The following is a 26,380-nucleotide window of genomic DNA, read 5'->3' as shown; positions in this document are numbered from 1 at the left end:
GAAAAGAGTCCTATGGAGCAGAAGGTGAGGGGCCCTGCCCTTCTCTTCTCCTTCACTTTCTTTTTCTTCCCTTGTCTTTCCTTCCCTTCCCTTTCCTGTCTTCTGTTCCTATCCCTTGTCTTCCCTTCTGTTCTACTTTTCTCTGCTCTATTCTCTTCCTTTTTCTTCTGTCTTCCCCTTTCTCTTCTCTTCTATATTCCCTTTTCCTCCCCTCCCCTTCCCTTCCCTTCCCTTCCCTTCCCTTCCCTTCCCTTCCCTTCCTTTCCCTTCCTTCCCTTTCCTTCCTTTCCCTTCCCTTCTCATTTCTTCTCTTTTTTGCTCTTTCATTCATTGCAAGGCTACTATCTCTTTGGGAAACAAGAAAGAAACACAAAGTTTTCCAACCTACCCCCCAATCCCCCATTCCTGGATACTTCTTTTGAACTGGAAGCTTTCTGCCTGAGATGTTGTGCCTTTTTTTTTTTTTTTTAATAATGTATTGTTGTAGTAAACTGATTTAAAATGTATGCCAGTCATCTTCGGGGAACTCATTTCAGTCAAGATGAAACTAGTCTTACCTGAATCAATGTTTTAAGTGTCCCTGTGGCTCGGCATTTGGAATAATCAATCTGTCTCCATCGGTTCTTAACCATGCGCATCACAGGCTTTCTCTCTCTCCTTTTTTATTTGCCAACTCTTTCGGATCCTGCCTTTCTGTTATTAACATGCCCCTAATGTCACAAGCGAGTCTTTTCTTTTAAAACAAGCTGCTCATTGGCGTATTTTGATACTTTTTTATTATTACTAAATCTTTTTTTCCCATAATTACCCCCACAATCATTATATAATCCCATAACAAAGAGTCTATTGAGGTACCAAGGCTTTTGTCAACTACAGGACATAGAATCCATACTTGCATTATTCAGCCCTTTTCCTCCTTCCCTCTCTCTTCCCTGCTTTGTAGAAACATAACCTATTGCACATTGGCACCTTGCTTTTTGCTGGTTGTATATTATTTACTAAAAGCGTTTGCCCTCAGGATAAACCTTGTAAAGTTGCTTAAAAAAAGTTATTTGCTTGATAATTAAGTCCTGAAACCCATCGTTTAATGATTATTCTGGACCCATAAGGCAGAGAACGTCCATGACGTTTTTTCCCTAAGTTTAATTACCGTATGCTAATTTCCTTGCCTACTACGTGATTAATTAAAATCATATTTTCATAATCATTTGGCACTAGTATTGTTTTAGAATTATCATGATCCCCTAAATAGTGTCTGTAAATAAAGTCGGCTCTCATGGAAAGAGAATGGGAAGGCGATGCTGAAGACCTTTATGTGTTTGTATCTATGCGATTGGTAACATAACTGGCTTATTTACATTAAATACGCCACAAGGTTAGAGCGCGGATCAACGTCACTTTATCGCTGATTACTTCTCTTAAACGCCGGAGCTGTGACTGATGCTGCACGTCCCGCTGTCCACCAAGATTCACCGGGGAGTTTTTTTTTTTTTTTAAAAGAGGCAGACTTTAAATAGTTTCAGGAGCAGGTAAGAATTACGCTTTTTCCTCTCTCTCTCTCTCTCTCTCTCTCTCTCTCTCTCTCTCTCTCTCTCTCTCTCTCTCTCTCTCTCTGGATAAAAAAATTCTTTAGTCAAAGGCAGGGATGCAAAGTAATGACAGGCGAAGGGGCTGATATATGTCTGAGTAACGAGTCTGACAATCAGAATGTAGCTCTTAGAGAATAGATAGATTTTAATAAGTGTGTTTACATGAGCTCAAGGTCAGAACCAAGCTGCGCTGTGTTAAATGGTTTCTTAGTTGCTAGACAGAGAGAAAAAATGGACGATCACACACCATTCTTTGTAGATTATTATATCAAGGGTTCAGCTTTTGGCTCATCAAAGCTAAATGCCGCAAGACCTATCTAGTTGCTGTGAATTATGCCAAGACGACAATGGAGAGGTTTTTTAATGGTACAATGCATTCCACCTACCAGATAGGGGGAGTCCGAGCTGAAAGATGGGAATGTCTTCTGATGTTGGATGATTAGTATCAATGAACAGGGTTATTCTGAAAAGAGACAGATTAAAATAAAGCACTCTTTCCTCGGGATGTGTTGGAAACAGTTAGAAGGGCTTTCGGGAGTGGGCGACTGTGGCACTTCGGAGCAGCGCCTGTCCCCCCTCAGCCCTAGAAAATGATCAAGTCAATCATGTGGACATGCCTCATTATTCATTGAACACAATCTTTTACAACGCTTCGTTTACGTGCCGGAGTTTGCTCCCTACTCGTTTCTTTAAGTGTTTAAGGTAAGGAAGACAAAGGTGGAGGGGGCTCGCGGAGGTGCTGGGGGTGGGGGGCGCAGGGGGGGGGCGGGGGGCTCCGGACCCAGTGTCCGAGAGGTGGCAAAGTGAGTTTGGACTCTTTGCATTTCTCCCTCCCCCCTCTCCACCCACCCCCCCATCGCAATGAGGCCTGCCGTTTTTTTCCACCGTGATTAAAAAAATACAGTATAATTAAATATCCATAGCTGTGACGTTTGCAAGAAGGGCTGTCAGGGGAGAAGGAGAAAATAATGAAAGGAGGCGAGGAGCCATTGAATGGCGCTATAGAACTTAGGCTGGAGAGAAAGAGCCCCGTCTGTCTCGCCTCCTTCTCTCCCCCCACCCCACCCCCACTCCAGCCCCAGCCCCCGCCCAAGCCCCTAAACCGTTACTTTGCAGAAGAGTTGCCCCGGATTTTCAGGAGGCAGCTGCGAGAGGGGATCCAGGCGCTATCTTCTTTCCCTGCCCCCTCCCACTTTTCGTCCCCCTTTCTGTTCTCCCCCCCCCCAATCTGAGCGAGTCTGTCCTTAAGTTCCCAGAGAAACTTTTGGAGGGGGCAGTGGGGGAGCCAGAGGGGGGATGAGAGAGAAAAGGCTGTAGCCCTAGTAAACTTTTGAAGAAGTGACTTTTAAACATTTTTTTTCCCTCCCTTCTTTCTTCTATCTCTGTCTCTCCTCCCTTCTCTGCCTCTCCCTTGCAGGATTCCGGCTCAGCCGGAGTGTCATTTGTAACCATTTTTTTTAATCAAAGTTAGCTGATGCATACCATGTGTCAAACTTGTGAGATTCAAGTGCCGGGGAGACCTGCCATTTTGTACTCTAATCGACCTCTTATGAATAGGGAGCCGTGCATAATGCTCTGAGCGAACGTTGTGACATTCAAGTATGCACTAAATGTCAGCTCTGGGTTTAAACCTTTGGAGCTCAGGTAAAGGAGAGTTTGCCTGCAAACACTGCCCGGGAACCAGGGAGCACCTGTCAGCCTCCAATCCGGGCTGTTTCTTTTCTTTTCTTTCTTTCTTTCTTTTTTTTTTTAAATATCCAAGCACCATAGATTAAAAAAAAAAAGTAACAGGTTCTAAGAGGAAACTTAGATGTCCAGACTGTGGAAGAGGAAGAAAAAGATAGAAGGGAGGAACAAGGAGAGAAGCTAGGGTTTGGGGTGGGGACTTATTGGGGGGAAGTGGGAGGGGGGAGGTAATAATGGGTGGGAGGGGGACGCGGGGTAGGAATATGGGTACTGGGGCTGAGGAGAAGGGAGAAGGTATTGGAAAAGTAGCGATGGAGCCAGACTGGAATGCCTCTTCCCCAGCCCCTCACCTCTGCCCCCCACCCCCACCTCGGATGCAGAACTGGGCAGTAAAGATCTTTGCCTGATAATGCTTCTGCTTTGCGAATTATTTTGCAAAGATGAAGAATTAAGGAAAACAGTCGTAGGCGGGACCCAGGATATATTTTAGGCAAAAAAAAAAAAAAAATTGGGAGAGAAAGAGAGAGAGCTTTTCTTTGATGACGAGTAGGAAAGAATCCAGATCTCAATGCTCCCATCTGTTGCAGTTTTGCAAATAATTTAAAATATAGACTCTATGTATATAGATAGATGTATATAATGTGAGGGAAGGTTGAAACGCATACGCCAGCGAACTTTAAAAAAAAGGAAGAGAAGGTGGTGGGAGGTGTGGCGGGGGATGGAGAATTTTTTTTTTTTTTTTGGTCTCAGAGTCTTCTAGGGAAACTACAGAAGAGATTTCTTTGGGGACAGGTGGAAAGTTAAGTTTTTTTGACTTCTGCATCCGTGAGTCGGTGTCTGCAATCTGTCTCTCGGCGAAATAGTTAGAGGACCCCGTGGGTTTGGTAAATGTCTGCGTTTTATGTGTGTGTGTGGGGTTGTTGGACTGGGGGGGAAGAAGATAAGGGATGGGGCTGGCAGAGGAAGAGGGATTGGGGGGCATTACTTTAAAATGGAGGGGGAGGGACTCCGAGGAAGAGGAGGCATGGGGAATAACAGTAAACAGCCTATTTGTGTGCCCGGGTGTTATTGCAGAAGGGGTTTTGTTGGGAGGATATTGTTACGTCTATAATAGTGTCTAGGAGAAGACGTGATTTCTCATTGCTCTTCAGCAGAAAATGAGTTGGCTTAAAGGAGTCCCTGCGAGCCAGACCCAGTGAGCTGAGCCTGCCGGCTCTGTTTGTTATGCAGAAAGCACGGACAGACAATGAGAATAACACGTCGCCGATACCAGGCAGTGGTAGAGAAGCTGGTCTCTATAACCACCCCCCCACCCCCCAAGCCGAAGGAGAGTGTATGTGAGCGTATATGTGTCTGTGTGTGCATGTGCGCGCGCTCGCGCGCGTGTGTGTATGCGTGTGTGTGTATGTGTGTTACTACTGTCTGTCTGTGCTTCAGCATGTAGTGAGTGCTTCTCACAGGGCTGTGCAGTTTAAAATAAATCCAACAGGGGCCGTGTTTGCTGAGCTGATTTGACCCGTTGATAGAGATAGCGGTAGTCCAGCTTCCAGGAGTGGAGTGGACGCCAGGGGAGGGGAGGGGAAGGACCGGGGCGGGAAGGGAGAGTGTTTGGGTTTGTGTTGGGCGGAGGGAGGAGGTGAAAGGTGAGGGGGGAGAGGCGATGGACGAATGATTATTTTTAAGTGTCCTAATTAAGTTTAGAAGCTTGCAAAAAAAAGAAAAAGAAAAAGGACTGGCTGCTTTGAGGCACACTACAAAGGGGTTTGGCAAACTTGGGGAGGGGTTGGGGGGGGGGGTGAGGAGCGGGCGGGCAGGCAGAAGAGGAGAGATTTACCAGGGTCAGAGCGCTTTCTTTTCTGGGTTCAGAGTAGCAACTATATTATTATCTAAGGCCAGATTTACTTAATCTCTGGGTTATTAAAAAAAAAATCTCTTTTCCTAGAGCTCAAATCTTTGTTCCTAAAGTGGAAGACAACTTCTAGGAGGAAAGAGAGGAGAGGGGGGAAGAAAGGGAGAGTGAAAAAAAGAGGAAGAGGAGAGTAAGAAAGGGGGAGGGGGAAAGGAGAGGAAAAGAAAGGCGAGCGAGCAAGATCTCTTCTCCCCCCACCTTCACTCCCACCCCCACCCCCCCACTCCAGCTTTAGTGTTGAAACAGTAAACCCAAGTAAGGAGGGTCGCTGGGAAAGTGGACATTACGGCTTTAATTAACTTCAAGATGATCTGGCGAGCAGGACCTGGCGTAGTGGTGACGCGCCCCCATAAATCTGTCCAGTACAGTGTGTTGCATTGAACTATTACAGTAGCCTCGTCATACTGAATATTCACCACCTATCCCGGAGCAGATTTGCATAATTGGATCTTTTTTTTCTTCCTCCTCCTTCCTCCATGAAACTTGTTTGCAAACCCAAGTGAAAATCGCGGCGATCTGCATGATTTAAAACGATTCAAACATATTCCAAAGTAAGTGACCTGCATAAGTACATCAATAGGTTAAGTGCAAATAAGATGGGAAGTGTTTCTGAAAGCCGAACATTCCCCGGCTGGTCTCTGGGGCGGCTTCTCAAGAGCGGGATTTTTCTGTAGCCTCGGGGACTTTAGGTTTTCTGTCTTCTTTCCTAACTTTTCCCTCCGACTTCTTAGGCAAGGTGAGGCGTTGTTGCTGTTGTGTGAGCGTGAGTGTGTGTTCGTTTTTCTTTCCATGTATGATGTTACCTGTAGGGAGAATTTGAAAAGGATTGTTTTTGCATATGTGTAGCGTTAATGTCTGTGGCTGGGTGGTGTGTGGCTGTAGCTACTGTGGAAGGAGATGTTGTTCCTGTCCTCATCATTCAGCTCATCACCACGCCGAGCACCTTAAGGTTGTGTGCGCCCTCGGGAGTGGGTGTCCGTCTGCGCTTTTAAAATACAAAAACAAAACAGAAAGAGCTTATCACTTAACAACACCCCCCCAAAAATATCTCTTTCTGGTTGCTTAACGCAGATTGACCAGAGCATTTTCACTTAAAAAAATGAGTTTCAACGAGGGATTGAGAAAGTATTATAAACCCTATGGTCATTGAGCACCCCAGTCTTTGCTGGATGAGATGGTTAGTGATTTTTTAAGTCCCTCGGTCTGCCAGTTAAAAAAAAAAGTGTGTATGTGTGTGTCTATTCATCTATATAATATGTATATTTAAATTTAGAACCTGGGTGAAAAGTAACTTTAAAAATGCAGTTCTGATTTCTACTCACTCCTCCTGATGGAATGGCTGGAGGAGGTTAGGGAGCTAAAAGGGGACCCTCTGAGGCTGGGTTGCGGAGCCTGGAGGAGGAGGAGGAAAAGTGGGGAACCCTTGTGTTTCACTGTTTCTTTGCCCTGTGAATAGGCGCTTTTAGTTATGATGTCATTCTGATAGTGGAGTGCAAATGTCTCCTGATTCTACCATTAAACGCCTGGCTGATTTGCCTGATAATGATAGCATTGACGTTCTGCTCCTTGACAAATGTAAGCCCGATGAGCCCTATGAATTAACTTTTTTCCCCCCATAGAAAAGAGAGCTCCCAGACTCCAGAATATAGCAAGACTCTGCCTTTGAACCTTCTCATGGCTACAAACCCAAATGTTAACAGAGATTCTACCCCTCTGTCATGTTGAGTCTTATTTTTCCAAAGTTTGAATCAACTTCAGAGAGCTTTGATTTGTAGCAGGGTTACATGGATATCATAAACAAAGCATGCCTTTAATTTGATAAAGTCACGATTAATTAATAACCAGACACATAAATTCATTTTTTATGATGTCCAGAAATTTTTCTCTCCCCCTCTCTCCATTTAGTTGATCCTTAGGTTTGGAGAACTTAAAATGACATCTGTTCTTTTTCCTCATTCTCTTAAGTGTGACTTTATGTTAATATCACCGGGAGTAAACCGGATTTAGTGTTGATTTTTTAATAGTGTACAATGATTTAAGCTTTCTTTTGATTTACTGTTCAAATGAAATTTGCATAAATGTGATGAAAATGAACTTAACATCTGGGCATGTGAAAAAAGGTTAGTACCTCGTATTTCATCTGCAGAGATAGTCTCTAAAATGTTTTCACCCTAAACTAGGCTTAGTGAAACGATTCCTGAAGACATAAATGGTAATTATGGGAAACCTCTAGAAAATGCTTTCAATAAATTTGCATTCACTTGGACCACTGCACCGCCAAAGGTATTGTTTGTGCCTTGGGGTGCTTAACTTGTGAACGGGGCTCTAGATCTTCAGGACTCAGCAAGTTAACTGTGCTGGTTGTGGCTGTCTTCCGGGAGAAATTGAAGAATGAAGAGAATGACAGTCACAATGGTGTCCATGCTAGAGGCCAATGATCCTCCAAGAGGGCGGAGAGGAGAGTAGAAGTTGGAGCCTTTGGTGCCACAATTTAGCTTCCAGCAACTGAAGGCAGTACTGAGATGAGAAACTGTGATCTGCACTACAGAAAGCTGACACATTAAGTTGTCTAGCCAGCCTTAGGTGACCAAGGAAATTTACATTAGAACAGACCTATAAAATCCACTAGCCCATTAAAATAGTCTCCCACTTACAGTCCGAATAAGCACAAGAGCACAAGCTCATCTCTAGTGTCAGGAAATCAGAGCTGAAGAGGTGTGTGTGTGTGTGTGTGTGTGTGTGTGTGTGTGTGTGTGTGTGTGTGTGTGTGTGTGTGTGTGTGTGTGTTTCCCCCTTCTTGCCTTCTGTTCAAAAGTTGGTTTTGAATTGCACAGGTGTCTTGAATGAAGAAAGAAAAAGAAAGAGCCGTTCCTGAGAATATAGATGAACTTATTTTTTTAAAGAGTGTCATAAAAGAAAAAAAAAGCAAATAGATTTATTTTCCCAGTTTGAATGAGGACAATTATAGCCTTTTAACATCTTTGGATTTAGTGTTTTTAATAAGACTGTACGTAAGCTGAAATATCTGCTTGTGTTGAGTTCTCAACATTATTTAAAGGGAGACTTTACAAAAGTGAAAACATGGAAATCTGCTCTCTGGAGGTCGATTTGTTGTCCTTGATCAGAAAAGAAACCTTAGGAGCTGTTCATCTTCACTTTAAATTTCATTACTACTCTCCCCATCCCACCCTCCACATCAGCAAGGCCAGGAAGATTTTTGTATTCTTGCATGCCTTGGCACTGGACATTCCCTTTCTTAGGACTTTGGATTGCTGGGAGAAGAAGGAATAGGTTCCATAATTTCTGTTCTCATGTGTTCTGCTTCCAAAGCCAGATTTTGGAAAGCAAAAATGTTAGGCCCAAGTGTTCACTTAGAGAGAATCATCTTTGACTTCAGGCTTGAAATGGTGTGTTTGGGTAGGTGGAGATAAGCAGGAATGAGATGCCTGTTTCATAAAGGTGGCTAGAAGATGTGGATAGTTTAGAAGTTCATGAAATTCATGTCTGGTTCAAGACAAATTACATATGTAGAAGTGTGGAAAGATATGGAGTGGGGGAAGGAGGGGCACAGAATTGAATTTTAACCTTTTCTGCCCATGTATATAGGTTAGAAAGTTTGAAAAGATAAGAAACACCAATAACAACAAGAAAATGCTTTCCATTTGGAGGACTTGTTGAGGGACTGTCAGTAGATAGCATGGACTATTGGTGACTCATCTCATTCACCATTCATTCATTCATTCATCCAACAAACATCTGTGGAGCACCTACTATGTACTGGGCACCAGATGAAGCATAGTGGAGGGATGGAAAGCTGTGTAAGGCACAGCTTCTCTCTTCATAGATCTTAAAGTCTCAAAAGAGGGAAAAGAGCTATACCTAAACAGCTAAAACAACAACAAAATTAAAGTATGAGAATACATGATGGATACACAGTTTTAGAATTCTGAGGAGCAGGGAGCAATTACTGTCAGCTTAAGGCTCATGTTCCCCATCCATTCTGGCTCTCCTGTTGGTGACTTTAGGAACTGACTTGAAGGTTAACTGGGCCAGGATAGAACAGGAAGTGAGGCACTAGGGAGCCCTGGTGGGTGAATTTACACTGCCCAGCTATACTCATTCCATGAATGACTTACTTGTACCAGAAAATCCTATCCTTTCTGTCCCCTGGAGAGGGGGAGCTGAGAGGTAGACTCTTCACCTGAAAGATACAAGCAGTAGAATTGAATGACAAGGTCTTTCTCCTAGGATAAGGTGTCAATGAAAATGAAAGAGATCGCTCTGGGATCTGTACCCCTCTCTGAGATAGGGCTCATTTCCAAAATGCAGTTGGTGAACTCAGTGAATGGTAGTTATAGAATCCCCTGCCAGGTCTGTTGTTACTGAGTTATGTCTCACTCTTTGTGACCCCATTTGGGGTTTTCTTGGCAAAGACACTGAAGTAGTTTACCATTTCCTACTCCAGCGCATTTTACAGATGAGGAAATTGAGACAAGCAAGGTTAAATGACTTGCCCAGGGTCACACAGCTAATAAGTATCTGAGGCCAGATTTAAATTCAGGAAGATAAGTCTTCCTGACTTCAGACCTAGTACTTTCCACCTAGCTACCTCCTGCAAGGTCTAGCAGAAAGTTGATTGACTCAGGATTCAAGCAGTTCCCAGAGGCCAAACTGCTTACTTTTCCCTTATCCAAACCTATGGGTTGGTCTTTGCCATTGGTGCCATGAACTGAATCACATTTACCCTTTAGCATGGAGCAGCCAGTGTAGGTGTCAAGTCCTTTGTAAGACTGGACCCAGTGGATTTAATCTGTCTGTATTCATGTCCCAATCTTGATTTTTAAAAAATCTGAAACCCTTGCTCTGGGGATATGATTAATGTTAAGCACAAATCAGGCCATTCTAAGCTGATCAAAGCCTCTGAAATGGATGGAGAACAATAAAAAAAAGTTATCAACTCTAGCTTTTCTTTCCAAAGAGACAGGAAATGTCTTGATGGAAACATTGTCACCTAGGACACCAAGACTTAAGCGGGACTACTATGAAGTTACCCTTCCAGAAGTTTACTGAACTAAAAGAAGATTCTGTTTTCTGTATGGTATAGGGATGGTCTCTATTTGTAGGCTACTTGTACGGCCTTCAAACTGTCAGAGACATAGTACCTAGTGTTCAAAAATTCTTCTTCTTCTTCTTCTTATTTGATTGAGATGAAGAGCAAGTTGGGCATGCTAGTATGTGTTATTACTTGGACTATTTCTCATATTCCACCATCTGACCTGGGGATAGACTTTCCCTGTTTATTTTTAAGCATGAACTTTGCCCATAAGATAGTGCCCCTCAGATTGACTTGCTGTTGACTTTATTAGGCTCATCCTTAGCACTAGTGAGAGCAATACATCCAGTGCTCTGTCAACTAATCTAACAAAAAAAAAGTACAGGATGACCACCATGGAAAGTAAGCATTTAGATTTAGAGCTAGAAGGATCCTTAAGGTGTAGCTAGTCCAGTGGTTCCAAACTTGAAGAGAAATAGGGGCCACTAAACCATATATAAGGATCCCTGTGGGTTTCGTGTTGACTTAATTTTAAAATGTAATGTTAACATTGATTTATTATATTTTTATTTATTTTGTTAAACATTATCCAATTCCATTTTAATCTGGCTCAGGCTGACCTTAGGTGGGCCTGTAGTCCTTGTTTAACCCCCTCTGAATTCTAGTCCAATGGCTTCATTTTGTAGATGAACAACAAAATTTCAGTCAACAGTTGAGTGACCTGTCCAAGGTCACAAAGTTGGAAAGTAGAAGAGCCAAGATTAGAACCTAGGTCTTCTGATTCCCAAACCTGTTTTCTTGCCTTGCTTTTTCTAGCTAAAGGGGCTTTTATAGAGTTTACATGAAAAGTCTATGGCGAAAGCTGAAAGGATGACATTAACTTTGAGCTGCCTGTGTGTGATGGCAAGTAGGAAGCATGCCCGTTTAGAGTTAGTTAAGGTAAATGGCAAAAGGTTCAGTTTATGGGCATTCCCCCACCCCTACTTCCCCTGCCTTTTTCTTATTCTTAGTTGGTGACTTTACAATGAGAAAATTAAGTGCCACTTTGACATAGGAAAAATGATCACCGTAGGCTTGCATTGACATTATCCTGAAAGTTCTGTATCGCTACAGCACAACCCTGATTACTCACGTTCTATAGAGCTGGGTCTTTTTTGATTAACCAAGGTAGGGGCTAGTGTCCTAGGAGAATGTGCGCTCCTCATTCAGAGCCGTCCTGTTGGTCCTTTGTCCAGATCTCATTTTCCCCAAGGTTTCATTTGTCAGGTCAACACTGCTGCTCTTTGCTTATATTCAGAAATTGAGCCTTTCCTGTGTCTATTTGCGACCATCATACTGCCATCCCAAAACCCTTGCTTTCTCAGATTTTTTTTTTGTGGTTGCTTCATGACAAAAGTACATGAAAAGGAAAAATAAAATAGCTCTATTCAGATTGTAAAGGCCAAAATAGAGATTCCCTAAAATCAAGGTTAATCACCGAAATGCCTATTCAGCCTTAATTATAGTGAGGTTACCATTATTCCAAGCCTGCAGCTCTCACTTGCATGTAATTCCCATTGATTCTGACGGGATTTCAGTTCATGGAAGGGCTGTAGGATAGGGTCCTAAGGGGCTTGTTCTTGCATTAATTCAAGGGACATTTATGTCTATAATTTCCATTAGTAATAGTGAAGCTTACCTACATATATTCCTCAGGTGCCTGTTAGAAGAAAGGTCCCTGGAATTTCAGCATTTATGTCTTTACTTATTTAGGTCTTAATAGGTAAATACACACACACACACACACACACACACACACGAAACTCTTCCCTTTCTTTAAGATACTACCTTGATTGTGAAATACCTTTAAAAATGTAAATCAAAATATGTTACTTGGCTAACATAAACATTACTGTTAATTTGGATTCCAAGGAGACACAATATTTAGGGGTGAATACTAGAAAAAGGCAGTGAGTTACTATAGAGATAGCAAACTAAGATCTGGAGATGATTTTATACACACTCACTCACACACACACACACACACACACACACACATATCCATAATCCCAGTGCAGGAATTGTCTTTTGCCTTTCTTTATATTCTTATCATTTATCACAGTGCCTGACACATAACAGGTTCCTAATAAACTCTATTTGACCAATTGACTGACTATATGTATATTTGTGTGCATATGTGTATGCATAAAATTATCTCTAAATTTAATTTATTTAAATATTTCAGCATTTAATTTCATCTTTCAAAAACCTGGTAATATGTTTGTTCTTTACTGCCAAGAGAAAAAAGGAGTACAAACATGATTTTGAACTTCTAAATAATACCTTTTTGAAGTGAAATGATGCAGACCTTACCAAATTATGAAAGGCTATCATTCCCATGAAGTCTATTGAATACTTGGGGAAAAGTCTTATTGAAAATGCACTTCAAGCTGTTTAATTATGTTGTCTCCTCCGCCCCAGGACTCCTATTTTTTTTCTTTGTGATATGTTTGATGCTAAGTGGCTATTTTAGTCCATGTAAGTCTACAACTAGAAAATACTTACGTTCACTAAAGAAACATAGCTGGATCTGTTAATTAAACCCAGCTCAGGGATTTCTTAAATGTCTGAGAAACTTTTTTTCCCCCCATAAATGTTTCCCCTGAAAAAAGCAGGGTCAGGTCTTATCAGTGGTGGTCTCTCTCCAGTAGCAGGAGGAAAGTTCAAAAGGTGGGAGATGGGGTGGGGTGGGAAGCTGAACCAGGAAGGGGGCCATGTATTGACATGAAAGGATTGTGTCTGAAGAGGGAAAACCTCCTCTGATCTCTGAGAGCTGCATCAGGGCAGGTCCCACTGCATAAGCTCCTTGCCATTTCTGAGTGGTTTGAAGAGCCAGCTCGGTTTGGCGCTTTGAAGACTTACACTAGATCATTTCAGAAGCAAAAAACTGAGCAGAAACCCACCCTCAATTCTTTCCCCATTTTGTGGTCTTGACCACTGCTCTTGGCTCTTCTGTTTTTAGCTAACTTCTTCCCTTTCCAAACCCTTTCTACTCATTGGATGCCATTACAACTGCAAACTCATTTAAACATCCCATAGATTTAAGAAAAAGAGCTTTCATTAAAGTTTTTTTTTTTTTGAGGGAGATTGAGAGTGGGCTAGAATCGTGTTTACCTTTTAAATTCCTGTCCAAGCTGTTACTAAGGAAGCTGGAAGGACAGGCCAGACTCACAAATGGAATTGTAGCTTTAAAAAAAGCAAATTGCCTATTAAGACTCCAAGAGAGCATTGTTTTGCAACAGCAACAGTTCACTTCTAACCAAGGTAGCCAGCTTCCAAGAAGATGATATATGATGTGCTTGTTTTGAGCATGTTCTTCTGGACAGTAGTCCTCATGAAAATCCATCTGTGACATGGCTTAAGATGATGTGCCCTGTTCCTTGGCAGGAGTGATCATAGCATTTTTGTTGGCATTCTTTATTCTTTAGGGATAGTTGCCTGATAAGGTCAAGTAATATATTCACAATACTTGCTTGCCTGATACATTCAAGGCTCCGGACTGGGGAATGGGCTGTATTTTGGCATTCAACCTTTATCTATCCTGATATCAACCATCTTGATCCTGGACTTTTTACAGCAGCCTCAAATTTGGACCATAGATATATTCTTGCGTGATATTCTTCAGTAAGTGTTTGCTCCATTTGGTCAGGGAGACTGTGTGTGTTTAATTGAAAAATGCCAGACTGTTATTTAGTTGACAGGAGCCTCAGGTGTCTCTGTTAGGAAAACTTTTAAAGAACAATCATGTCCTTTCTCTCTCTCTCTCTCTCTCTCTCTCTCTCTCTCTCTCTCTCTCTCTCTCTCTCTCTCTCATCCTTATGATATTATTGTGCAGATAAAAATCAGATAATTTCTGCATGAGTTCCAAATTTCACTCTCAAAAATTTTGTTCTCTGATATAGTTGATGAGGACTCCCATTCGTGTGGGTACTGGAGACAAAATTGAGAAGGTGCAACTCTTTTCCTTTCACTGACTTCTGGTTAGGACTGGCCTCCTGTGGTGTTTATTAGATAATGGTCGCGCTGCTATTGAGCATGGCCTTTGAAGAATTTGTTTTTCCAGAAAGCAGAGGTTCCCTCAATGGCATCTAAGGCCAAATCCTAAGATGACTATTTGTGTCTAAATGTGAACATATTTATGCTAAGCAATCTCCCATCCTTCGCTAGCTTAGGCTTATGAGTGAAGGAGCTTCTTAAGTCTTCTTTTGACAATGTGGTCAGTACTTAACCCTTTGATTAACACTATCTGATTTTATAAATTTCCAAAGACAGTGTGTTGTCTTTGCAGAAGTGAGAGAGGCCAGAGTGGAATTTGGTGATGTTTGCAAGTGTTGATGAACATTTAAATGATTTTATTTTGGGGTCACTTCCCTGAGCCGTGTTCCCTCGCCTCCCCCCTCTATCAGTAACTGGAAAGTTTATTTTGTTTGGTTTGGAAATAAACATTTAAAAAACAAGGAATTTAGTTCAACTCAACAAACATTTATTATGTGTCTAGCCCTATATGGGAGGCCAAAGCTAGGAACTCTATTGGATGAGAAGGCGTGGGTGGATTCCAGTTTGCATTATTGTAGGTATGTGCTTAGCTCTGTGCTAGGAATTAGGAGAGATACAAAGAAAATAAAGACACAGTGGTCTCCACCCTCAGAGAATTTACAGGACAGTCAGGAGTATGGGTCATACTGAAATAATAATGAATTATAATAATAATGACAGCAACAATAATAGCTAGAATTTATATCGCACTTGAAAGTCTGCAAAGCATTTTACACATGTTAACTCATTTGGTCCTTACAGCAACCCATTGAGGTAGGTACTAGTTTTCTTATTTTACAGAAGAAGAAACTGAGGCATATATAGATTCAGTGACTTGCCCAAGGTCACACAACTAGCAAATGGCATTTGAACTTCCACCTTCCTGACTCCAAGTCCAACACTCTACCATACAAAATTAATTATAAAGGCATTAAGAAAACACACAAGGTATTAAGTGAAGTCAGTGAGAGCCAGAGTCATTTCCAAGTGAGAAGAATTTGAACTTATTTGATTTTGGGATTTTTATAAATAAGGGTAAATGTTTTAAAAACATTCCAGTCCCATTGACAATAAAAATGCTACTGAGGACATAGTCTCATTCTTCTCCTGTTCTTCTTGAGAATGATATAAGGGAACATTTTACTTGATAACTTCTGATGAGATCCAATTCAATAAAGTACTGGCTTTTTAATATTTCTTTCTGAATTTCTTAATTTTCTTTCTGAAAAATTGATTTTAAATGGATCCTCAGAATTGTGTTATATATGGGAGGTTTCCGCTGCTTTTTGAAAACAAGTATCACACAAAGCTTTCACAGATCTCTAGTGAATGTGCAAGAAAATAAATTTTCAACTTGGGATCAGAATATTTAGAGTCGGATGGGACTGTAATGATGATTGATCTAAGGCCATCAGCTTTATAGGTGAGGAAACTAAGTCCCAAGGAGGGAATATGACTTGCCCAAGGTCACATAACTGGTTACCAGGCTAGAACCCAGGTCTTGAAGCCTCCAAGTCTGGTGCTCTTTTCACTGTATCAATCTGCTTTGTCTTCCAAAGGCTCATTCCCCTTTCTGACTATCTGTAGCCATTGCCAGCCCAGCATGGTCCCCAGTTGTAGTGATTCTCAAAACATTTCTGCACTTTGAATCACTTTTGTGGGACACAGATCTCATCGACCACTTACTCCCCTTTGCTCCCATTTACCACTGAGTAAAGAAAAAAGATGTCCTCAGATTTAATGGGAAGAATAATGTTTTAGCTGATAAGACACTAAGGAGGTGATAACTGTTTTTCTTATTAAATATCATAACTAAGTTATTAAGTCAGACTTGCAATAAAAACCTAGACATTTATTGTATTCTAAACATTAGAGTATAGCTACTGCTAGGCCAAACTTTGAAAACTACTCATCGGCTGGGTCTTTTTAGAAATGATTTCAGGAATCTTGAAGAAATCTTGTGATGTCTCTGTTCCAATACAATAGAGACTTAGAAACAGAGATACCACAGGGTGCTCTAGAATGTAATCACATTTTCTCTTCTACTTCATCCTGAATTTTTTTGTTCAATTTTGAAAATTCTTACATTAACTTGAAGCAGCATAACATGGTAGATAGAGAGCCAGGTCTGGAATCAGACAGACTTAAATCAGGCCTTTGACACATATTGGCTGTGTGGCCTTGGGCAAGTCATTTACCCACTCATTATAAGGTCAGTACTTAGAGTCCAAACCAAATAATTTTTTAATAATTTTAAACAAAGCAATTTAAAACTTGCTTTTAAAATATATGTCATATATACTTTTTATATATAATAATTATATTAATATAAATATATGCAATTTTATATATAATTATATAATATATATAAAACAAAATGACACGAGCTTTTTTCCTTCTGATCTATTTTTCTGTTTATCTTATAATTATCTAAGTAATAAAAAATAATTGCAACAAAATCTAGTACAAATAAATAGAAGAAAACATATTAGAGGAGAACATAGAAGAAAGCAAAGCACTTTTATTAACCTAGACATGTGGTATAATGGACGTAGAGTTGGCCTCTGAACTAGGGTGAGCTGGGTTTACACATACTATGCTGGCTGTCTTACCCTGAGTAATTCATTTAACTTCTGAGTGCTGTAGGCAACTCTCTAAGACAGAAGTGCTGACCTGCGTTAGCAGAGGAAGTTTCCTCATCTGAGAATTCCCTGTAGCAATGAAATCACAGGTAGGTTCTGTCCCTGTTCTATCCTCACATGGTTGTGTTAGGTATACTGCTGTCCTGACTTGGCTTTCTTTCCCAGGCATCACTTCACGTGAGTCTTACTGTATTCTTCTTTATAGTAACCATTTCATATGATGCAGTAATATTCCATCACATTTATACATCCCAGTTTCTTCCATCGTTCACCAATCTTTGAGTATCTGTATTATTTCCTATTTTTTCCTCCCTCTTACCAACATAATCTGCTAGAATATTTTTGTAGAGATATGTATTTCTCTCCCCCTTCCCTTTCAATAACGCCCTTACAGTAAGGTCTTAGTTGTGGCATCACTGGGGGTTAAAAACTAAGAATAAATCTGTTATTTTTATTGCATACTGCTGTGCTGCTGTCCACAAAAGTTTGCCTTCTTCCATAGTTCCACCACCAGGATGACAGAGCAGTGTGAATAGTTTCCAACAACCTGCCAACAGTGGATTTTTAATAATTTTAAACTGTATTTACCAGTGTATAAGGTATATAGGGGAGAATCTCAGTTATATCTGATTTTGTATTTCTCAAATAATTAGAAAGCTTAAATAGTTTTCCAGGCCTCATTTCTTTCCTGCCCAGGACGCCTCCGTCTTGTGTCAACCATACACAATTTTCAGGTTTAAATCAACCTTTCCCTCCTCTTGGTTTCTTGGGGGTCCTTGTTCCCAGCTCTCCATGAGGAAGGGAAGTGAGGACTTCTGTCCTCATCTTATTTCCTGAGAAAGAACCGGAGACCCATCTTAAGCTTTGGATTTACAAGCTTGCTAGAGAAAGGAATGTAATTACCTTTGATTCTATTGTATTCCTGAGTTATCCAGCGGACATTCCTTCCTTCCAGACACACTTTTTCATCCTGAGCCAGATTCGTGTATGTCTTCCCACAAATTCTCTTTGGGGATCTATCCAATGTTCTGGAGGCCTCTGAAGTATTTTGCACATAGTAGGTGCTCGCTAAATGTTGTCTTTTGATATTTTATGAACAATAGGCAGTTAGGGCAGTGTATAGAATATTGGACCTGGAGTCAGGAAGACTGAGTCTAGCCTCACATACTTACTAGCTGTGTGATCCTGGGCAAGTCACCCAACCTTTGCCTGCCTCAGTTTTCTCATCTGTAAAGTGAGAATAGTAGTAACAGCACTTACCTAGAGTTGTTGTGAGGATTAAATGAAATATTTGTAAGGCATTTGGCAAACTTTAAGGTACTATACAAATGCTTTATTGTTATTATTAATTATTGCAACATAAGTTATTTAGCCATTATCCTGTATTCTTTTGTGATATATCCTTCTCCATCTCTGGGCATACATTTCCTTGGTGATATCTCCTAGGAAGAATGACAAGGTTATCTTAATCTAACAATTATTCCTGCTCTTATATATAAATGCAGATTAGGTAGGAACACTGAATCTGGAGTCAAAGAAACTGGCTTCGAATCCAGTTTTGCTTGTGACCTTGGTCAAGCCACTTCCTCTGTCCATGCCTCAGTTTCCTCTTCTGTAAAAAAATTTGGATTAGATGGACTTTAAGGTTCCTGTTAGTTCTAAGACTGAAATGCTGGACTATAATGTTTACTAAGGTTTCCTCTAGCTTAAGAGTCTATGACCCATGGCTTGTAGCCCCCTCTGATCCCTCTGGCTGGGTGTTCCTGAAATTCTCTTCCTTTCTTCCTTGGTAACAGAAAACAGAAATTCAAAAGCTCCCATTTCCTTTCTCATACTCTGGTTTCATAGATTAGAATAACAAGTATTAATGGAACTCAACCAGATCAAGGCAGAATTAATTTACATCTCAGGGTTTCCCAAAGTGGGAAACTTTGCATTAAACATCCTTTTGCAACAGGGACAGAAGAGTCATTTTAGGTCTCTTAATAAGATAATACAGTTAGGGCTACAAGAGACCTTAGAGATCATTCTAATCCAACCTTCTCATTTTACAGATGAAGAAACTGAGATATAGAGGGGGGAGGTGTACCTTGTTGAAAGTTATGTAGAGGTAATAAGTAGAAGAGCCAGCATTCAAACCAAGGTCTAGCGACTGCAAATCAAGTCTCTCTCTCTCTCTCTCTCTGTCTCTCTCTCTCTGTCTCTGTCTCTCTCTTTCTCTGTCTGTCTTTCTCTTTCCATACCTCTCTCCCTCCTTCTCTTTCCCCTCTCTTTCTTCCCCTCCCTCCCTTCCTTCCTTTTTTCCTTCCTTCCTTTTTTCCTTCTTTTCTTTTTTCCTTCCTTCCTTCTTTCCTTCCTTCCTTGCTTCTTTCCTCCCCTCCCCCTCTTTTCTTTCTTTGAGTGAATCAGTCAAGCACTTTCAAGCACATTTCATACCAAGTACACTAAGCATTAGAGATACAAATACAAAAATGAGAAAATTCCTGCTCCCAGGTTGGAGTGGCCAGGGAAGGGTATTTTGGTCTTGATTAGTGAGTGGATATGGCTTTTGCAGATGTAATAGTGAGTTCAATCTCATTATAATTTTTAGATCACGAAGGAGGGAGGGGAATGTCTTAACATCTCTTTTGTTTTAAAATAAAGTTTTGTTCATACTCTTTTCCTCCTCACTGATTCCCCTATCGTTCACCATATTGAGGTAAGCAAAACAAACCAACTTATTGACCATGTCTGAAAATGTATGACTCTATATATACTCCCAGTCTTCTTCTTACTGAGAGGGAGGAGTCCTTCCCCACAAGGCATATGAATTGATGATTAGTCATTGCACTGAACAAAGATCTGAAATCTCTCAGTGGTTTTTTTTTCCTTTACATAATGGTGATCATTTGGGTAACTTTTCTTCTTTCTGTTTCTTCCACTTAGCATTAGTGCATACAAGTCTTCCCAAGTTAATATGATTTTCATATTTATACTTTCTTACAGTGAGATAATATTGTACTGTATTCATATACCAACGTTTGTTAAGGAATTCCTTAATTGGACATCCACTTTCTTTGTTACCACAAAGGGTGATACCATTAATATTTTTGTACAGTTGGGTCCTTCTCTCTTTTCAACCTTTTCAGGGTACATATGCCTAGTAGTGCTATTGCTGGGCCAGAAGATAGGTACAGTTTCATAACTTTTGAAGTTTAATTCCAAATTAATTTCCATGTAGTTTGAACATTTCATAGCTCCACCAGCATTGTACTGAGTGCCTATCCTTCCACAGACCTTCTAACACTTATCATTTTCATTATAATTTTTTTTTTGCTGATCTGTGATGGGTCTGAGGTAAAAATCTCAGAGTTGTTTTAAGTGACATGTCTTTGTTTTTTTGCATTTTTGTTATTGTCAGTGATTTGGCCCATTCTTTCATATGATTGTTCATTGCTTACATTTCATTTTTTTTTTTTGTTTTTGAAAACTGCCTACTCATACTCTTTGACCACTAATCTATTGGAGAATGGCCAGTGCTCTTTGCAGAGTACCTTTTAATACATCATTCCTTCACTAGCCCTCACTTTCTACTGATGAGCTCCTGGTATAGAGTTGATGCCCCACATATTTTGGCAAACAACCAATGGCCTTGTGAGTTATTTATTTACCTAAGCCTTAATAACTCCCATAACAACAATAATAGCTGATATTTGTACAGTTTTCTAATTTTATGAAATACTGGACATACATTATCTCATGCGAGCCTCACAAAAAACCCTGGGAGTTATCATTTCAGGTATTATTACTGCCATTTAAAAAGGAGGACTCTGAGGCACAGACTTGTGACTTGCCCAGGGACACATAGCTGATTAAGTTCCAGAGGTAAGTTTTGAACTTGTTTCCTGACTCTAAGTCTGTCATACACACACACACACACACACACACACACACTATATGTATGTATACATATATACATATATACACACGTATATATACACACAGACATATATGTATACATACATACATATATATATATGCACACAGAGAGAGATATACATATATATATCACAAAGATAAAAGCTGAATGCAATTACTTTTCCCAAATGCAACCATTTAATCAACATGAGTACCTTTTTTTGCCTCCCCCTAGAGATTATTCATGCAATAATAAATTCATTTACGTAATGTTTATTGATGGCTACCCTGTGCTAGGCACTGGGGGCCTTGGGAAGTACAGAAGAATAAGACATAGTTCCTTACAAATCAGTTAGCTAAGAGAGAATTTTAGATATATATACACATATGTACACACATACATATGTGTATGCACATATATAAACACACATCCATGTATATACATCCATGTATGCACACATGTTTATGCATATACATACATACTTACATACACATATTTGGGGCGGCTGAGATGGCACAGTGGATAGAGTGCCTGAAGTCAGGAAGACTCATCTTCCTAAGTTGCAATATGGCCTTGACACTTGATAGCTGTGTGACCCTGGGCAAGTCACTTAACCCTGTTTGTCCCAGTTTCCTCATCTGTAAAATGAGCTGGAGAAAGAAATGGTAAACCGCTCAAGTATCTTTGGCAAAAAAACCCCAAATGGGGTCACAAAGCATCAGACATAGTTAAAGCAACCGAACAACCATGAAATGTACATATATGTATGAAAAGTTACCTAAAAAACCAAAATAGAGATGTCAAACATAGATTTTAATAAAAGCCCAATGATATAGACAGTAAATGCTAGTGGGGCTTAGAGAAAGGATAAATCACTGTGGTCTGAGTGGTCACTGGAGGTTTCATTAGGAAGTTTGGCTTGAACTGGACCCTGAAGGATAATTAGTACCTTGAATTTCATAAATGTCAAATAAATACTTGTTTGATGAGTGAATAAATGACTGAATAAACAAATGGGCAGAAAGCTATCTATGTGATCTTGGACAAGTCTCTTTCTGGGCTTCACCTTCTTCATCTGTGAAATTGAAAGATTTGGACCCTAAGAATCCTGGAATCCCTTCTGTCTCTGAAGCCTATAATCCAACAACTAGATACAGTTGAAGAGTCAAAGAAAGTTAGTGCTGAGATCACTTAGTTCACCCCCCTCATTTTTGTAGACAACCCCTATTTGGCCATTCCTCTCCAGTTACTGGAATGGAAAAGAGCACAGACATAAATGTATATCTTAGGCATGGTGTGATTTATAGAAGAGAAATTTGAAACCTGATGACAGAGGAAGTTGAGTGTACTGACCTTTTTTTTTTTTTTTTTTTTTTGGTCTAGAGAGTTCCTAGAAAGACAAATCCTTGCATAGTCTCTTTTTCTGTGGGATTAGAAAGTGATCTCTGGTAAGTGCAGTTACCTTTGCCCCAGAAGGGATATCTTCCCTATTGGAATGCAGATCTTTCCTCCTGGACAGTATCCAACGGACCTTTTGTGGACAGTTTGGCCTGGGGATTGAAAGTCCTTATTTTTGCCATCAAATGCCTTCATTTCTCCTCTATCCAGGACCAAGATCTTCCTGAGAAGTTCATGTTGTAACTGACCTTTAAGGTTCCTTTATTTTCCAGACTCTCTGCTGAGATCTTCAAGGGCTGCTATGACCCAGGATGACCTGGTAATTCTCCCTAACTCCCCATCTTTAGTTAAATCAGGAGGGTGAATCAAATGTTTCCCATGATCTTTACCATAGCGCTTTAATCACTTTCCTACAGGTAGATGTGATTTTTCCTGGCCTTTCACTTATTTTCTAAGAATAGCCATGCATCTTGGGAGTATATAGGATGATTTTTTAGAGGGAAAGGGTACCTTTTCTAGAAAAGTTTGGTTAATAAATAAGGAAACAGCATGCTTACAAAGTAACAACTATAGATTTTCAGTCTCACAGCTACAAACAGCACCAAGCATTATAAAAATTAAGAGCTATATATCATATGCTAGGCATTTATAGTCCATGGTTAAGTTATTTCTAGTGATAACTTTTTTCGTCTGGGAATTGAAGCATTTCTTGACAATTTGAAATCCAAACTACCTTCCACTCCGTCATCATTTGGTTTCACAATTGTTAAGTACATTTCATTAAATAATGGTAACCTGAATGGTCCTATATATACACATATATCATTTGTCACATAATCCTAACAGGTGTAAAATATTAAGATGCAAATAACTAAATAGAAAAATTGTGGAAGGAAATTATGACTTTTATTGCACTTTTAAGAAAATTTGCTCAAATATTTGCCCTTAGTCAAAATTTATGAGGAATTGAAAGTAGGAAGGAAAAATGTGTTTATGACTGTTGTAAGAAATTTTTCAGAAAAGTAATAGAAACTGATACTGATAAACAAATCCACTTTTGTTGATTTTCCCCTGTCAAGCTTTCTCTTTCTGTGCTGTATCTGGATTCTTGTTTGCTTATCATGCAGATATCACTTATCATGGAGTCTGTGTTAGCATGGATTTCATAAAGTCCATTTGCAATGTTAGTTGGATAAGTGTTTTAACTTAGCTATTGAAATAATCTTACATGAATTTATATAAGATTTATGCATATATATATGTATATATATACTAAGTTACCTTTGAGCAGGTTCTTCTTCCTTTTTCCCCTCCATGAAATATTTCAGCTACCCAAATTGTTTGTGGGTCCCGTCAGATTTTTGTGTTTGTCTCTGTCACAAATTAGTATGCACTTGTTCTATATTAATCCCCGAAGTGACAGATCAGCTCCCTTACCCGTAATAAACAGAAAATAATGTAATAATTACCAATGCTAGGTATAATGAAAAAATTATATTTTCTTCAACTAAATGCAGATTGCTAACAATAGACAGAAAAGAATCAAATCAATATTTTGACATGGCACTATTATATCTGGCTCATTAATTTGGAGACAACTTTCTCTTTATTCCTAACTCCTATTCAAGTTCTATAGTGTCAACAAGTAGTGGTTTGAATGTAGGCTTTTATTTTATTGTACAAAAACACTTTACCAGTTGTTTTAAGGGAGGGGAATGGTGCTTCTTCCATGAATATGTAGATTGAATTTGTGTGAGATTTTTGTCTTAGAAACACTGGAAGAATTTAGCTTTGCTACATGTATTTAGAGGATATTCTTTGCAGCTAAAGACAATGTACAGTTTCACAAAATATGTTATCCTTAGGAATTCATTCATCAATTTTACTGAAATGCTTTATTCTTTTAAATGGCAGGTCTCTCCTCATCCTCAGGCTTTCCTTTCTTTTTCTTTCTTTTCTCTCTCTCTTTTAAAAAAAAACAATTTAGATTTTCTGATTCCTGAACACCGATTGTTGGTTGATTAAAGTCAGTGGTAGCACCTATCAAGTCCCTCTATTGACTTGGGTCATGTGATATAAGTAATTGATTTGCTTTATGCACAGAATTGCTAATTTTCTATTGTAACAGTTGCTTCCAAAGAATCTCATTCTTCATTTCCATGAGTTATTTATGTGATATTTAAGAGCAATCCATTTTTTTTTTTCTTTACAGGTACTGTGCCATCAAATTAGTGGAGAATTACATACCTCACTAGTGCAAAAAGTATTTATTTCACTGCTGGCTGTTCTCTTTGGTTTTTCAGAGATCACAATAGCCTGAGATTTAGAATAGCAGATAATAACATACAGTGCATAGTATTGACAGAGCTTAATTGTCTCATTGACAACTCACTTGCACTTGGAGAAGCGTGCTCATATTAATCACCCTGTGAACTTGTATGCATTTTCATGACTAAAGCTATAATTATGGGAAGATTTCACAATTCAAATGTCTGCCCTCAAAATTTTCACCTTCTCTACGTTTGGGCTAAAGGTCTGTGGCATCTCAGAAGACCTCAACCTTTCTTCCTTAGTTAGCTCTCCCTTCTTTGAGGCCCTCTGAATCCTGAGTAGCATCTTCTCTGGAATCATTTGGCTAAACCCTTCGGCCCAGTCGTCTTTTCAGAAAAGAAGGGAGAAATAAAAACTGTTTGAAGATGCAACAAGGTTGAATGTTCACGCCAAGGACGGGTCCATCCTTGGTGCTAATCAAGTGAGATCTCTCTCTCTCTCTCTCTGTCTCTCTCTGTCTCTCTCTGCCTCTCTCTGTCTCTCTCTTTCTCTCTCCCCCCCCCCCCTCCAATTCCCCATTTATTTTAGATTCTTATTTTTCTTTTCTCTTGAGAACCACAAGACGGGCATATTAAAGAGATTTAGAATAGGTTAGAGTTGCTAGGCCAGTTATAAAAATCCCTTAGTTCAAGAGGGGATTGGATACATTATTGTGAGTAACATTGTGAGTTTTGGTGAGTAACAAAGAGAAGAATCTCAGGTTCATTTGGATTTACTTTTGGGGAGAGATTTCAGAGGTCATCCCGTTCAACTCCTTTATTTTTATAGATGAGGAAACAGGTCCTTGGTAGTGAAATGACTTTCCCAAGATTGGGGGTGGTAGAATTTTGGAGAACATGCCTATCTTTTAGAGGATTTCTTTTGAAACATCCCTTGGTTTGTGTTACTTGAAGAACACTGGATTCAATGGACTTGTCTAATTTTGACTGTCATTTTGATGGTTTTTCCCCATCATGGCTAAAAATAACATAGCTGACCGATTGTAATGGAAACTCAGAAGACAATTCCTCAGTGTTTATTAAATACTGTAGCCTTGGTGTCTGAGAAGGTGTATTACCTTGTGGGGAAATGACCATCTAATGAAGTATTTTCTTCTTCTTGATGTGATCTTGGTTAAGTTTTGCTTGTTTCCTTGGGACTATGTAGTCATTCTTCACTAGCTGCCAACTTCATTTTCTTGCCTATTTTTCCCTTTCTAGGACTGGCCACATGGCATCCCCAGGCCTCTCACCCATCAGTACTTTCTGCACGGAGTGCTCACGTTAGGTTCCTTGTCACTGCTGAGTGCCAGCTGTGTGGGGCCTTGATTAACATGGATAAAAGTTGTTGCTTGTGCTAAGTTTTCATCTTTGGAAGTACTTGATGGGAGAATCCTGGGCAGAGGAGTAATCGTGGAGTCCCAGAGAATATTGCAATCTTGGCACACTGATTGGTTGCCACTCATTTGACTGATGAGTGAGGTGGAGTAACCCCACTGTCTTCAATGAGATACTCAAATCACAGAAAATAATTACAGGAAGGGGGGTGGGGAGGAAGTGACTTTATAGCGTTATAGCATCCTATGTGACATCCTATTTCACAAGTCGCTCATAGCTTGTGATATTTGATGATACTTATACAACTTGAAGGGCCTATTTGCTAAAAGTATTTGAAATTCTCCTTTTTTACCTCTGCCCCTTAAGGAAACCCCACAGTCAATAATTCTTACAGAAATGTAAGATAATGTAATATCTATACTCATAAGCCTTCATTTTTATGTTTCCATCCTCTAGGATCATGGGATTTAGTACTGGAAGGGAG

General features: G+C 39.9%; 1 protein-coding gene across 7 annotated transcripts in view; it reads left to right on the top strand.

Moving 5' to 3' along the window:
• Positions 1-1,159: 1,159 nt before the first annotated feature.
• Positions 1,160-26,380, top strand: part of ZNF536 (zinc finger protein 536) — a 597,265-nt gene continuing 572,044 nt past the window's right edge. For 3 of the 7 annotated variants that reach the window (XM_072632095.1, XM_072632099.1, XM_072632091.1), the window contains exon 1: positions 1,718-2,291. The gene's annotated coding sequence lies outside the window, so the exon portion shown is untranslated. Of the gene's footprint in view, positions 1,530-1,717; positions 2,292-5,129; positions 5,736-26,380 lie in introns of those variants that run through there. The other 4 variants (XM_072632096.1, XM_072632092.1, XM_072632093.1 and 1 more) reach the window with 3 other exon arrangements.

Source organism: Notamacropus eugenii, chromosome 1, assembly GCF_028372415.1.
Source record: "Notamacropus eugenii isolate mMacEug1 chromosome 1, mMacEug1.pri_v2, whole genome shotgun sequence".
NCBI lineage: Eukaryota > Metazoa > Chordata > Mammalia > Diprotodontia > Macropodidae > Notamacropus > Notamacropus eugenii.
Note: the sequence above shows the minus strand (reverse complement) of the source record. Positions and strands in the feature narration are given on the sequence as shown.